At 47.3% G+C, this 12,197-nt stretch overlaps 1 long non-coding RNA gene across 1 annotated transcript in view; it reads left to right on the top strand.

Annotated features, from left to right (window-relative positions):
* The first annotated feature begins 659 nt into the window (after positions 1-659).
* LOC149339077 (uncharacterized) overlaps positions 660-12,197 on the top strand; it is a 33,296-nt gene continuing 21,758 nt past the window's right edge. The window contains exon 1 of the long non-coding RNA XR_016283778.1: positions 660-906. This is a non-coding gene — a long non-coding RNA (uncharacterized LOC149339077). The remainder of the gene's footprint in view (positions 907-12,197) is intronic.

Here is a 12,197-nt window from a genome sequence, read left to right as displayed (position 1 = left end):
CAGCGCTCGCTGGATCGCGCTCAATTTTCGCAATGCGGTGGCATCGGCGGTAAGCTTTATTGTATACTGCGGTTGTATGAGGCACTTGCGAAAGACGGTCTCTCAGCCGCCGAAATAAGGAGCCTTAAAGGACTACTTGACCGAAATTTTGCAAACCGTAAAGAGGTTGTTTTTTCATAGTACACCCTCGGATTATGTTACCCACAAAACATTACGTTCCAGTTTCAAACAGTTAAGGTGCCAACGGCCCCCCAAAATTAGAGTTTTGAATACCGAAACTGGAAAAGTGGGCGCCATGGTTGCCGGCCGCCGGAAGATGCCTGTTTGAGACTGGGGACCGGGCAGGTTCGGAGCGTGTAGTCGTAGCGGCTCGTGCAAAGTGCTGTTACCGATAGCGCGTGCAGCACTTTGCTCAATAAATAGTGGCTATATATGAAAAAACGCATATTAAATCATATAACATAAATAGGAAGAAACGCCCCAGAAAAAGTTTTAAGCCTGTTTTATTTGCTGTAGTAGACAAGAAAACTCGCCCAACCTCAGCGAAAATGATCGCGTCGCATTGGTAGTGAGCGCATTGGTAGTGCACATCGGCAGCGGCGGTGACATGGAGCGGATGTGCTAAAGACTGTTCTGTCGTCTATTGCAGTTCCCATCGCTTCACCTTTGCCAAAAGCCGGAAAGGATCTTCGGCAGCTCTGTTTCTAACGGGACACCGAGCGCTGCAGCCTATCTTCGAGGTGCACGGGACGAGAAGCGATACAAGCAGGCCACGACCACTGGCGCCACTACGCTGCTGTTTTCTTCAACTTATCGCGCTTTGGCCGACACGCCCACTTTACTCACATCGGCAGCGGCGGTGACATGGAGCGGATGTGCTAAAGACTGTTCTGTCGTCTATTGCAGGTTAGTCTTTTCTTTTACTTGACCTGTTGATTTTTATTCTGCTCCCGCCGCTGCCGAGCGTGCAACACTCAGCGTTCTTTGTGGTTATATGTTGTGTTTGAACTGCTCCTGTATTTCACCATGTCTGGCTCTGACAACGCCTGTGCAGCATGCTCAAAAGTGCTCTCAGCTCAAGGTCGTTTTATGCAGTGCTCGGTATGTGCTGGTTCGTATCATCTAGGCAAGTGTTCTGGGGTGACAGATGCGGCGGCTAAAAACAAAGCGGAAACATTCTTTCAGACATGGTCGTGCGTTAACTGCTATTCATCTCGACTTAGGGGAGCGGGTAGCGGGAAAGATAAGCAACCTATGGACACTCACCAGATTTTGACGGCAATCTATGCTAAACTAGAAAAACTAGAAAATCTCCCTGAAAAGGTTGATGGCATCGAGAGAGCTATCACACTAATGTCAGACAAATACGATGAAGTACTGCAGGCAGTAGCTCGGCATGATGCAGAGCTGAAGGAACTCCGAAAGCGAGTTGAAGCTGTGGAGGCCCGTGATGATAATGTCGAGGTTCAGCAGCTCAAATTGGAAGTAAATGATTTAGAATGGCGAAGCAGACGCCACAACTTGGTTGTTCATGGCGTACCATTCTCTGATAATGAAGACTTGCTCTCGAAAATCAATGAAGTTGGTAGCACAGTAGACCTTCCAAATCTGAATCTGCATGAAGTAGAGGCCTTGCACAGACTGCCATCGAGGCCAGATAAGGTTCCTGGGATAATCATTCGTTTTTCTCAGCTGCAACAGAAAGAAAACTGGCTTCAGAAATGCAAGAAACTGAGAGACTTGCAATCCAAGGTATCTGTCGCTGAGAACCTTACTCAGCGAAATAGGTCGCTTCTCCTTGTTGCCAGGAAATGGGCTAAAGAGAATGGCTTTGAATACGCTTGGCACACCAACGGTAAAGTTCTAGTCCGAAGAACTAATGGAGAATCCGCACATGTTGTTCGTGTGGAGGATGACCTGGCAAAGCTCGTCTCGTGAGAGCACTTGCTTTTAGTGTTTTTCTTTTAAACACAAAAACTGTTAACCATCATGAACAGTACTCCAAACCAAGTGATCTGAATGCGACTGTTGGAAAAGAATCAGCATTGTCACTTTTGCATATTAATTTGCAATCGGCAAGAGGTAAAGAAGAAATTTTACATGAGTTTCTAAACGAATTTCAATTCAATTACACAGCAGTTATGATCACAAAGACGTGGCTGAACGATCATGAAGGTTTTTCTTTTAGCGGTTATCATACCTTTCACCTGAATCGAGTTGGTAGACGGGGCGGGGGCGTTTGCTTGCTAGTGTTAGATAGCATGCATTGTGAGAAGGAAGATGAAATAACTGCGTCAACAGCTCATTACGAAATCCTTTCTGTGCGCACTGGCAGAATTCTAGTTGTTGTTGTTTATCGTCCTCCAGATGGCAATATCGATGACTTTTTTGAATATATGGAGAATGTCTTTGAATTTGCACATGCTTGTGGTTACACTATTTTTGTAGGCGGGGATTTCAACATTAATATAGACGAAAATTCTCCACGACGAACACGTATGTTGCTTCTTCTGGAATCTTATTTCCTTCAAAATGTCATTAAACTGCCCACACGCGTAACTCCCTCGTCAGCAACAATGCTTGACCTGTTAATTGTCAGCAAGTCGACTGTACTTATATCGGCAGGAGTCATTGACAGTTCCCTCAGTGACCATCTTCCAGTTTACGCAATTTGTACTTATGATGTCACACATACTAACCCTAGCATGAAAATAGAAAAGAAAATGCAGCATATTAATTGTGACACGTTAGATACTTTCAGAAGTGCTGTTATCAAGTTTGACTGGGGGCCTGTACTCAAACACAAAAATGCTGATGAAGCATTCCATTTTTTCTTAGAACAGTTCATTTTAATTTATGGAGAATGTTTTTCATACAAGACGGTTAAAGCAGCTAAAAAGGCTCGCAAGCCCTGGGTCACGGCCCATATTCTTAAAATGATTTCAATGAAAAACAAACTGTATCAGAAATTCCTTAAAAGTCGCGACTCAGATGACTTCTTAGTCTTCAAACGACATCGGAATAAACTAAATGCTGTCCTAAAGAAAGCGAAAGATGACTATCACATCAACCTATTTTATGGCATCAAAGATCAAAAGATCGTTTGGAAAAGACTAAACACACTGTTGTGTAAGGAGCAGTCTAATGTACCTAGCAGTTTAATTATTGATAACGAAACATTTACCGGTAAAGACCTAGCTGACAAATTCAATGACTACTTCGTTTCGCTTGTAGACTCTGGACATGATCCTAGTGCTATTGATTACATAGACAATTATAAGTCCAATACTCTCTTCCTTACTTCGTGTGACGACACGGAGGTACTGTCAGCCTTCAGGCGTATGAAAGTTAGTAAATGTGAAGACCCATTTGGAATTAAAATGCAACCAGTTATGCATGTTATAGATATTATTTGTCCAATTTTAGCTCACATTTGTAACTTAGCTCTAGATACAGGTGTATTTCCTTTTGAAATGAAAAAGGCAAAAGTGATTGTCTTACACAAAGGCGGTTCTAAAGGTGTTCTCAATAACTACAGGCCTATATCTATTTTGCCAATATTTTCCAAGGGCTTAGAGCGAATAATTTTTGTACGCCTGTCTGATTTCCTTCAAAAATATAATGTCATTACAATGAAACAGTTCGGATTTAGGCAGCACTAATCTACAGAACTGGCACTGCTCCGACAAAAAGAATTCATTCTCACGAACATCGAGAACAAAATGATTACTTTAGGAATATTTGTAGACTTCTCAAAAGCCTTTGACAGAATAAATCATACTACCCTTCTCTTAAAACTTTCTGCATACGGTATTAGGGATAAGATGCTTAATTTCCAATTACCTCAGTAACCGCGAACAGTCTGTCACTGTTGATAATTTTCACTCTGCTTACAGACCTCTTAAACACGGAGTTCCCCAGGGAAGCTTACTGGGTCCGCTGCTATTCAATATATATATTAACGATCTAATAAATATAGATAAAGAAGTTGAATATGTAATGTATGCAGACGACACCACTTTCTTTTTAACTGGCTCAGACGTAAATGGCTTAGTGGCAAAAGGAAATGAAGTCTTGGATAAACTGCATCTGTGGTCTATCAAACATTCTCTCTTAGTGAACTCAAGTAAAACAAAAGCTGTATTTTTCAGAGCCAAAAACACGAATTATAACATAGAAAATCCCCTGAGATTGGGGGTGAATGACATAGAAATAACTAAGGTAGTCAAATCCCTGGGTGTTTACTTTAATGAATACATGCTGTGGGATGCTCATATTGAGCATCTACAGACCAAGTTGTCTCGTACAGTCGGAATTCTTAGAAAACTGCAATATATGCTACCTGAGAGAACCAAGCTTCTTTTGTATATCGCACTGTTCGAATCCAATATAAGATATTGTAACTTAATCTGGGGCAGCACTACAGCCACCAATAGAAATAAGCTGTTAACGGTACAAAAAACCGCGCTGAAAGCAATAGCAAATGTGCCTTCTTTTTCGTCTTCTGGGCCTTTATACTCAAAATATAATATAATTAAAGTTTCCTCGTTTTATGATTTTCGCCTCCTCCAACTGTACAAATCCTTGTCCGAACGTCGAATGCCGTTCTTAGAAGAAACTATCAATCTACTCGAAAATACGCACTCCCATCTAACTCGCCATCATGAAGTTTGGTATGTTCCACGTCCTCGCACTAATTACGGATTTCAGACACTAAATTACGCCTTACCTACTTTGCTTAATCAGTTTCGCCTACCCAGCTCTTCCGTTCGTTTACCTTCGAACCAACAGATGAAAACTTTATTTTTGTAATATTTTCTAGCCTTGCCTTTGCGATGCCTTGATTTCTCTGTGTTGGAATGTGTTTGCTTTGATATGCCTTTTCTTTTTGTATGTGATGTAAGATATATTATGTTGATTGCTTTTCCGGTTGCGGATAAACCGTACATTCTTATTTTTTTTCGATTTCTTTTTTGTTATGTTCAAATTGTGAACTAAGTGCTTTGTATGTTTGTATGTATGCTTTACACGCTTTCATTATCCCTGCCGCCGATGTAGTGTGGGGGAAGGGAACGTTGTCAAGCCACAATATTGCGGCTTTTTTTCCCTCCTCCCCAGCCATGTGATTTTCTTTACATGTCTGAAATAAAGTTGACTTGACTTGACTTGATGTTGTTTGGCTGGCAGTACTCGATTAAAGCTTGCGCAAAACTCGGAGGCCAAGTGGAAGTGCAGGCATTTTAGATCGGGCAAGCACGTGCCAAGAGCACATGTGCGCTCTGCCGTGCGTGCAATATGGTTATTTTCTTGATTAAAAAAAAACATGCCTTCCTTTTCCTTCTCATTTTTCTTCCCCGTGGAAGGTATTCTGCCTGTGCATAGGAATTTGGAACAGGTGCAGTGAACACCAGGCAAATGAAATAAAAACAGCTGGATGTCAAAAAAGGGAGCTCTAGAGAATTAAGCGCTGCGTAACGCGTAAGAATATGCCAGAAGCAAAATTTGTGATGGAAAATAAACGTATATTTTTCCCTTCGATGAGGACCATGGCATCAATGCGGTGCCGATGGTGGGCTGGTACATCTCTGCGCGCATCGGACGGGCAAGCCACTGCGCGTTTCAAAATACATGCCGATTCAAGTGGACAAAAACTTGTTATGCGTTCATTACTGTATTGACCTAGAACCACTTCAAGCCCGTGTACTGCAGGGACGGAAAAGTTTTTCTATTTTCAAATCACACAGCTGAGCAGAACGACGTCGTTGTCGGACCCCAGTCGACCATACGCCCAGCACGCAAATTACCGTACGCAGTGTACCTCTACCGACAGAGAAATAATGCAGAACATATAATCAAAATTACGTCTTGTCTTCTTTTGAAAATATTCTCATAAATAACCGGCGTTCAGGTCTCTGGATCTTGGAAACACGCCTCGGATGGTAATGCTGAAGCTTCCTGAAATCGACCTCAAGTATGAACGGCGCGAGGCAGTAATAAATTCGACGTTTTCAGTAACGCTCCTGTGGCCTGCCAGGATTCTCAGTCAGGCAGTGAAGTTCGCGGTGCTGTACTTTGTTTTGCCGCATCCGGTTCGCGTTAGTGGAATGCCCATTACGTTCTTTCTCTTGGGCCCTCCGCACAACCGCAGAGAGGGGGTGAGTTCAACCCAGCTGGATACGGGAGGCGCCGGATAGCGGAGGATTACGGGAAAGGTCAAACTCCCCTCAGGGACAGATTGATTAGGTCGCGTCCTGTGTGCACGTGCTTGCGGCGAGGCGGTATCCGCGTCACAGTCCGCGGCTTTTGTCACATGTCTGCAGCGGCGTGCGTTGACAGCTTGAAGCGCGGTCAACAGGATATTGCCACGCTAGCTGCAGGCATGGGGAGCGACGATGCGGAACAGAAGGGTTGAAGTGACTTTCCTTGAACTTGGGTCATCCGGACGTTGGGAAAGTGAGTGTTCGCGAAGCTCGCAGCAGTGATAGTTGAAAGTGTACATATGTGTACGGTGTCGCGATGAGTTACCTTCGTTCCCCAATCATTGATTGGTTTGGTTTGGTTTATTAGGGTTTAACGTCCCAAAGCGACTGAGGCTATGAGAGACCCGTAGTGAAGGGCTCCGGAAATTTCGACCACCTGGGGTTCTTTAACGTGCACTGACATCGCACAGCACACGGGCCTCTGGAATTTCGCCTTCAAGAAATTCAGCCGCCGCGGCCGGCAATCATTGATTGGTTGTGTTATCCTTTCCGAATTGTTGATTGGTGATGTTTTCCTTTCCCCAATAATTTATTGGGTGGATGTTTCTGTAGTTACCTGATTGGTTATTCTCCCCTCCGAGGGCGGGGACATAGGTTTTAAAACCAGCTGTTTCGGCAGGACCGAGGGCTGGTTTCGTCACGTTGAGTCAATCAAGTGTAAATATGTTTTCTCCTTGCTTGTATCTTCCTTTGTGGTTTTAATTGTTATAAAAAGTTAACCTCTCCAGAAGTGTCCTCTTGCAATGTGATTGAGCAATTCGAATCTGCAAGACGTCAAGCATCCTACAACAATTATCATCAACCCAATTTCCCTCTACAAGATCCAAAGGGGATATCAAGTCAGGCCTCCAAGGATTCTCTGCTCGGACTGCGAGTCTTCGAAGCAGCAGATAAACTGGGTGCACGACGCCATTATTGCGCATCGGGCAGACCTGTACGTGCAATAACCGCGTGCATTTCGAACCTTTTCAGACGAATCAGACCTCTCCTTAGACTTATGCCTGGTGTAAACAACGCGATGACAAAAAGGCGTTGCTCGATGAGCAAAGCCGTCTACTTTAGTTTCTGAACCGGCTTAGCTAGCTTGTGAAGAGCGGTCCCCCGTACTCTTCATTCTCCGGATTAGAGACGCCTCCAAGCCATTCTTCTCCCAATTATAGCTCCCTCGGTGCGCTGCATGCTTTGCCGATCGGACCAGAAACCCGTACGTGCTCTGATGCACGTTGTACACCAGAGGAGGTCTATTGACAAAGCCCTACCCACAAAAGGGGTTAGCGCGAGGGAGAAGCGTCAGTCACCCACCATTTTCATCTTTTTTTTTTTGAAGAAGCGAGGTGAATTGAATTAAAAGCCTGAGCTCCAGACACTGGACACAAGCTTTCGAGACTCGGGTGTAAAGTGCAGTGGCCGAGAGGTATACGTGGCGCTTTCCGCATTCCTCGTATTCCTTTCCACGGCCACGCACTTCGTCGATTAATTTTTCTCGGAGGCCATCGAGCTTCGAGGTGAAAACAGCCAGAAACGCGCCAGAAAAAGGGCATACAAAGGGCGTTCACTCACTTCAGAACGCCCGAAACTTTTGGGTGTCTGAGTGGACACAGGCCACCAAACAACGCGGGTTCGGGCTTCGCGCGAGCCAAGGGCCCCGTTCAGCCGTCACCACACACACCCTGGGGCACCGCTGCGGCGCACTCAACCTCCGTAGGGAGGAGAGCGATTCGCCGTAAAGAAATAGGCCTGCAAGTTCACAAAGGAGACGTTCATTCACGTCGTCCTTCAGCAGGTACACACACACGCAATAGTCACCCCGTCCCGGGGGCGCGCGAGGAGCAAGACTCCGCTGCGCACACGAAGCGACTAGAGAAATGCACGCCGCTAGCACGCCGCTAGCACGCCGCTAGGACACCGCTGCAGGAGAATGTCCCCGCGGCAGTGCTGTGATCTCACTCTCCTGTCGACCGTTGGGCCGGTTCCGAGAGAGAGCGGGAAATCAACGCAAGGCACGCCTGTCGGAGGCCGCTGGACACCGCTGGACAGGCTCGAGCCGCTGCAGGTCAGAGGACCCGTGCTGGCGAGCTCGAGTATGCACTGGTCCGAACGGCAAAGGCCGGCTCAGACAAACAGTAGCGCACGCACCTTACGCTGTCTCGGAGGGATATCTTTCTCTTGGCTCCGCTCGGACGGTCGCGCGGCCGCCCAAGCGGGTCCCGAAATCCCGCCAAAAGGCGCCAGTGGCAAAGGCCCTTGGGGAGCCAGGGCGGAGCTGTTGCCAAATGACAGTGATTAGTCACTTAGCCGCCTCTCAAGGAAGGGAAACCGGTGTTACACTTCGCCGCCGTGCAGCAGTACCTGAGCGTTGCTTGGGATGGTGTACAAATATCACAAGAAAAGACAAGATCGCCTTGTTATCAGAACTGCCAGCTATACTCGAGCAGCGACAAAGCATGCGTGCTTATGTTGGGAGCTTTCGGGAACGGCACCGCTCGTGGGCGCTCAGGGCGACGAGTTCTGCTGCTGCCTGGCTGCCGTGGTCGTCGCTAGGCCTATAGCCTGTATCGCAAGCGGCCGGCGCTTCAGAAGTCGCCTGCGCTATAATAAAGGGCCTACTTTTCACAAATAGCTTTAGTGTCAACAGCATCATCTCACAATAAAATAATAGCATGGTCAACCTCCTCGACGCCTTCGGCAGCGGAGCTAGCGGGCGCCAGGCGAGCCGGACCCCAACGTCGAGCCAGCGGCAGCTGCGAGGCGGTTGTGGCAAGAAATTTGGTTATATAACAGTTGTTACCTCTACCAGCAGCTCAGTGTTGGTCAGCGATCCTCAAAAATGACACTTTTTCACATTTCTTGTCCCGTGGTTTATTGTTTTCGTCAAGAACACTCTTTAGCTCGCTTTTATGGCGTCGGCAGACGGTATCCAGGCTACAGTGCTCTAGAATATTGGTATTCTAGAGCACTGTATCCAGGCTGGCCGACCGGCCGGCAGGCTCGGCGTACTTCACGTCCGCACAAGAAAATACAAAACAGCCATGCTACCAGAAACTATGCTTCCTAGATTCGAGATACGACAGCATGACTGTGCTAAAAGTGGATTTTTCGGCAACGACACTGCCTGCGGCAACGCCGGGCGACGACCTGCGCGCTGGTCCCAGACTGCACTAGTCGTCGCTAGGCCTAGTTGGTTTCGCTTCGACTCCGCAGCTCAGGGCGCTTCGGGACTGGCCAGCGCTCAGAAACGTGCTCCGCTCGGCACACCTTTACTTTGAACTCGTCCCAGACGGCAGGCGAACCGCACCAGGTAGCAGCAGCACAAAACCGGCTATGGGATGGAATTTGCTTGTATTGCAGTCATCACTTCTACCAGGAACTCGGTATTTGCCAACGATCGTCAGAAACGATGTATTTTTGATATTCATATATCCCAGGGTTTGCTATAAACGTGAACAAACAATACTATCGCGTTCTTCAGACGCCGGCGGTCGGCACGAAGACTAGCGCAGGCCGCCCGGCTCCAAGGAGTGCGCCCTATGTCATCATGACGCTGCCGCTTCCCGTCGTTGCGTTTGCCGCGAGCGGCCCGCCGTTGACATCTAGCAGGCCGGACGCAGGCGATGAGCTTCAATCGGACGACGCGACGCTGTTCGCAACGGCGCGCCGCAGATCGCGCTCACTTTTCGCACATGTGTCCCCGCCATTAAGCATAGTTCGGCAATACGTTGACAAAAACTAAACGAGCGAGTGGCGGTTAGCAGCAAATGCCGCTCGCTGGTGCGTCGACTGCGCTCACGCGGCTGTGCCCCGCTCATCGTACGTCACTGTATTTTGGTATGTCGTCACTAAAACTTTTATTTTTCTACATACGTTGTGACGTCAGCATTGATGGCCCTATCGATGGGTCTAGATCGTGAGAGTGAGCATTTAGGTAATCTTTGGAACCGAATTAAAATATTTTTTAAACGTTTGTTGTGTCCAACACCTGGCTGTGAATGCCCTTGCATACATAAGGAATCCCATAGCAGGTTTTTATAGCTTCAAAATTTGGTGTTACCACCCCTTTAAGCATGACAAGTCTCCACGTAGCAGCCAGACGATCGCAGGCAGAGAGTGAGCTGTGGCACTGTTGGCAGGCTGTTTCTTCATGAAGCGTCACGCGGGCTAGGGTTACGGACTGATCCGTTAGAATTTTGCATAAAATATTAAAGAGCTTTACAATAGGGTCGCGGCGAAGAGGGTGACCCTATCCGCATGCGCTTAGCGTTAGCGGAACGGGTTCAAGTTTTCTGTCTATAGAATAAAGTCGCGGATGGTCGTTTGCGTTGCTTGATGCCAGCGCCATGACGGCGGGAAAGAGAAGCTTTAAGAACAAATAAGTTAGAATATATGCTGTATTTTTTCATTGTGTAAATAAAACGACACGTAAAGTATTGTGGCTACCAATTACTACTGAGAAATGTGAAAAATGATGGAAATATTTTTTTATAATGCAGACATGTGCAATCCGAGCCAAGACTATCCACGCAGGAAGTTGCTGCCGCTAACAGCTGATTGCTTTAATGAGCGTGCCTTGCTTTGTTTTTGTGCATAAGTTCTGCGCTCGCTTTGGCGCTAGCTGAACAAGAAATGCTTTTCACATTTTTTTTGTTTCCCACGTGCAGCGCCATCTCGGGCGGAACTCGCAACGGTAACTCTCGCAAATGTAATTATTTTCAGTTTTGTTTATGTCCGCGGGAGCAAAATATACTGCGTAAATAAGAAAAGTGTGTTACCGGGATGCCAATTCTGTGTGACCCCTTTTTGGTACCAAAATAGCTAACCTGTTTGTGAAGATCAGTAGATCGAACCTCCTGCGCTTTCTGACGTCAATTGACGCGTACCCTCTAAGCCTAGCAGCTCTGTAAACACGGAAACAACCTGAAAATTTGGCGCGTTTTATCGCTCAAATTTTATGGTTCAGGCAACTTCAGCCAAAGCGAAAGCTTCGTGCGCCATTAGTTTGCCGTGAGCGTTAACCACAGAGTAGCCGCAACGACGAATCGGTGATGAAGAGAGAGGCCGCGCTTCGACGGGCGCCGCCATCATGCCCGAACCTACCGACGTTTGGGCTCGCGTTAGCATCGCCAGCTTACCCAACCACCCTTGGGCCGTTAGCGTTCTGCGCATGCGCAGTACCGTCCCGCTATTCCCCTATGCGCCAAAGCGATGGGGTGACCCTATACTAAAACTCTGTATTAAAAATAAGCCGCTGGCGCTGCCTAGAGACCCTAAAGACCCTATAGACCAGATTTTTTTACCCTCGCACGCAGGCTGCGGACGCGCGCCTACTCTCGACACCAGTCGCCATCTGTCGGCGCGCGCGGCCCGAGGGACTGCGGGTCGCGCCGGCGCCGCGCATAGAACGCATGTTTACGTGTTCGCTTCTGCCGTTTTGTGCTCCATCAGCTAACGTATGAGGGTGTGTGCTGTGCGTCACTACTCACATTTGCCCTCTTCCAGACAGTGCTGCGGTTATCTTGTGCGCAGTTACTCGTTAACGTGACATCCGAGGGTAGTCGACCAGGTAGTGTACGGACTGGAAACCGGCACTTCGAAGCAGATTTCTGCGCTGTCGTGTCGTTTGTTGTCGCCTTTTACGTGCGATATCATCTATGATAATATTATGCATCAGAATGTAGATCTATTGACTTGACTCAGTGGAGTAGTAACTGGATAGGCGAGCTGCAGGTTGTCCCGACGGAGCGCGTGTTTTCGATCACCAGTACGTGTTCAGCATCCTTGCGCTGAGCTTGCTCTTGTTCCCATTAAGAACATTTCATGCACAGGATTGTAAGCACGACCGCTACCGATTTCAGCTGCTTTTTCCGCACGCATGTAAGAGGTATCTGGGGGGTAAAGGTTTATCTATAGTATCTTTCTGCTGTTGGTATCTACCTTAGCTTG

The sequence above is a fragment of the Amblyomma mixtum genome, chromosome 6 (assembly GCF_055824585.1).
Source record: "Amblyomma mixtum isolate Tamu chromosome 6, ASM5582458v1, whole genome shotgun sequence".
NCBI classification, from domain to species: Eukaryota; Metazoa; Arthropoda; class Arachnida; order Ixodida; family Ixodidae; genus Amblyomma; species Amblyomma mixtum.
Note: the sequence above shows the minus strand (reverse complement) of the source record. Positions and strands in the feature narration are given on the sequence as shown.